Genomic DNA, 3,846 nt, shown 5'->3' with positions numbered 1-3,846 from the left:
TCTCACAAAGGTGAGTCATGAGAACTGAGCAACAAATCCTCACATTCTCTTCCTATTTTTCTGTATCTTGCTTCATGTGATTGTATGTATTTATGTGTGCTTTTAATAAAAAAGGATATTCAATATAAATTTATGTGTTAAATAGAGAAATTGAGCAAGGCTGCATACTAGCTATTTTTAAACACTCCCAGGCTCCATTTAAACAGCTCTTCAGCCACCAATTGAGCAGCATAACAACTGTATCCAAGCAAAATTTCCAGCAAGAATTCATCAGCAAATCAACAACACTACATCAAGATATATATATAAGGACATACGACACAAGATTTTAGTAGGATATAACAAACCATCTCAATGAGATATATAACACATGTTTCAAAATTACAACACACAAGTTTCAGCAGCCATACTTGTATAGATTGTATCTCGTGTATCAAAATGACATCACACGCGTGTATCTTCTTGTAATCCAGCCCAAGATCTCGGATCACCTTCCTTACTTTTCCGAGATTTGTAGGAATGCAGTGACCCTTTGGCAACACCTGTGTGAACATCTGCAGAACTAAGTCACATGCTCTATCGGTCATCCCAGACACTCACTTGATTTGGTAAAGCTTCACAATGAAAGATAGCTTCGTGAAATCCTTACAACCTGGGTACAACTCTTTTTTTGCCTCTTTCAATAGTTCGAAGAAGACCTTGGCTGTTAAATTTGGCTCCTGGTTCCTTTCATCACCGCTGGAATCATCCACATGAATGTCTCCCACACCTTCACCAATTTTTGCATTGCTTTGCATGTTTGTGCCCCTTATGAGAGTATTGAGCATGCCACATACCCCAGCACCATCATCTACAGCGTCTTCATTATCAAAATCTTCAGACATGCTTCCCTCATCCGATTATTCACCATGGTATAACTAGTGAGTGTAGGTTAGATCCATCCCATTGAACAACAAGTCACTATGAACATCCCTTTTCTTTTTCTGAAAAATATTGAGACATCTCCTACATGGGCATGGGACTGTTGAGTCTGGGTGAGCAATTCAAGAAATCCTTCATGCCAGTTCGCCACTCAACATAATCTCTTTCCCTATCCATCCAGCTCTTATCTCGTGTCATTTTTGCCTTATCTCCGTAAAGCCAGTCCTGTTAAACAAACATAACAGCTACTTTAGTAGCTGCATTACAGTCAATAGCATGACTAGATGCATTACGAGACAAGACAACATGGATACATACATACCAGTATTACTGTCACATGGTAAAGCAAAATTTATCTATACATTGTAAAGCAAAATTTGGTTGACGGAAGAAGAAATAGTATTACTGTCACATGGTAGTATATGTGACATGAGGGTAAATAAGTCCAGTTTAGTAGTTGGCTAGATAATGCAAAAACAGAAATTCAGAGAGAGACAGTGAAGAGATCACGGCTCAAAATTTTTAACTGCTATTAACTTTGGCAATAACCTTACTTTAAATGATGGGTTTATATCTGATTATCACATATTTAACCATTTGCAGGGTCATGTATCAGTAGAACAGCATAAAAAGTATATTATCTCTTATGACAATCATAGTAATTAGTAACTTCAAATTAATTTTCAGTAATTAACACATGTTGGTTTCCAGAGCTGCAATGCTCTATATTGCATTGCAATTTCAGTATATAAAAGTTTAGTGGCATAAACAACCTGCATAAAAGGACCCAAAACTAATGTTGTAGTATCAGTTTCATATACTCAAACATAATTTTTCTACATATATGCAATCACATGACCTTCCAAGTGTTTTGATTATTTGCGGAACTTTCTTTTTGTCACAGTTGGTGTTTTCCTGGGTTTTTTTTTCAGTTGACAGCTAGTTGTGATGTTATATGTAGTTAATAACTATCAACCCAGGAATGGCACTGTCTTTGAGAAGAGTACTGAAGCCTGGAGTTATTACAAGAGATGCAGCAGCTCAATTCGTTTGGGTTCAGAATCATTGCAGTTGATGCAGAAAAGAAGGGCGGAACAGGTGGCGTGGCTGATGCTAGACCTCCTGTGCTCAACAAAGAAATGAATAGTACGGCTGTGTTTGGGTCCAATCCTGAAGGAGGGTGATAATCAAGATTCTGAGTGCCCGGCTGTAGGACCTGGTTGGCAAGCATCTCATACTGACTACTGAGCGAGCTTCGGAGGAAAGATGCCAAGGTATTGCCTTGCAAAGACCTGAGGTGTTCCATCAAGTTGGACAACTGGGATCGTATCAAGGGAAACAAGCTCTCACTGCCAAGAACTAACTGGTCAGGACATATTAGTTATTTGTTTTGCAGTAATGTATTAGGTGGAGCAATTTAATTAGCTTGGCTAACTTGGTACAGTACGTTGCCTATGCCACAAGTATGTTGATTAGTGTTTCATGTTAAGATGCCCATTTATAGCGTTGTCGATTTAAGTGTAAATCATGAAAGGGAAAATTTGCCATTTGCTTTGTTTATCGACCACCTGCATCATGATCTGCTCTTCTGCTCAAGAACATAGCATACCTTTATGCTACTGACCTCCACGAATGTGTGGTTCTACATACCAATAAAACAGCAAGCAAGGGAAAATCATTTTGCTACTTTCAACCTAAAATCAGCATCCTTATGTTGTATGTATAGCACAGTACTAATCCCATGTGATGTATTTTGAATCTAAATTTGCTGCACTTTGCTGCACTTGCAATGAAAAATACAGAGGGAGAGAGTGTCACAAGTATGCCTCTACTTGACTAGCTCGTTGATCAAAGATGGTTATGTTTCCTAACCATAGACATGAGTTGTCATTTGATAAATGGGATCACATCATTACGAGAATGATGTGATTGACCTGACCCATTCCGTTAGCTTAGCACTTGATCGTTTTAGTTTACTGCTATTGCTTTCTTCATGACTTATACATGTTCCTATGACTATGAGATTATGCAACTCCCGATTACCGAAGGAACACTTTGTGTGCTACCAAACGTCACAACGTAACTGGGTGATATAAAGGTGCTCTACATGTGTCTCCGATGGTACTTGTTGAGGTTTCATAGATCGAGATTAGGATTTGTCACTCTGATTGTCGGAGAGGTATCTCTGGGCCCTCTCAGTAATGCACATCACTATAAGCCTTGCAAGCAATGCAACTAATAAGTTAGTTGTGGTATGATGCATTATGGAACGAGTAAAGAGACTTGCCAGTAACGAGATTGAGCTAGGTATTGAGATACCGACGATCGAATCTCGGGAAAGTAACATACCGATGACAAAGGGAACAACGTATGTTGTTATGTGGTTTGACCGATAAAGATCTTCGTAGAATATGTAGGAGCCAATATGAACATCCAGGTTCCGCTATTGGTTATTGACTGGAGATGTGTCTCGGTCATGTCTACATAGTTCTCGAACCCGTAGGGTCCGCATGCTTAACGTTCGGTGATGATCGGTATTATGAGTTTATGTTATTTGATGTACCGAAGGTAGTTCGGAGTCCCGGATGTGATCTCCGACATGACAAGGAGTCTTGAAATGGTCGAGACATAAAGATTGATATATTGGACGACTACATTCGGACACCGGAAGTGTTCCGGGTGATTTCGGAGAAAACCGGAGTGCTTGAGGGTTACCGGAAACCCCCCGGGAGAAGTAATGGGCCACATGGGCCTTAGTGGAGAGAGAGAGGGCCGGCCAGGGCAAGCCACGCGCCCCCTCCCCCTCTAGTCCGAATTGGACTAGGGAAGGGGGGCGGCGCCCCCCTTTCCTTCTCCCTCTCCTCCTTCCTTTCCCCTCCCAGTAGGAGTAGGAAAGGGGATTCCTACTCCTATTAGGAGGAGGAC

General features: G+C 40.6%; 1 long non-coding RNA gene across 1 annotated transcript; it reads right to left on the bottom strand.

The window, feature by feature from the left end:
• Window positions 1-273: 273 nt before the first annotated feature.
• LOC125553496 lies at window positions 274-1,035 on the bottom strand. Its single transcript, XR_007304083.1, has 2 exons — window positions 653-1,035; window positions 274-542 (listed from the first exon to the last, which is right to left on the bottom strand). It is a non-coding gene; the product is annotated as an uncharacterized LOC125553496 (long non-coding RNA).
• Between the last annotated feature and the right edge of the window lie 2,811 nt (window positions 1,036-3,846).

Source organism: Triticum urartu, chromosome 4 (genome assembly GCF_003073215.2).
Source record: "Triticum urartu cultivar G1812 chromosome 4, Tu2.1, whole genome shotgun sequence".
NCBI classification, from domain to species: Eukaryota; Viridiplantae; Streptophyta; class Magnoliopsida; order Poales; family Poaceae; genus Triticum; species Triticum urartu.
The sequence above is the reverse complement of the archived record's forward strand: the minus strand, read 5'-3'. Positions and strand labels throughout refer to the sequence as shown.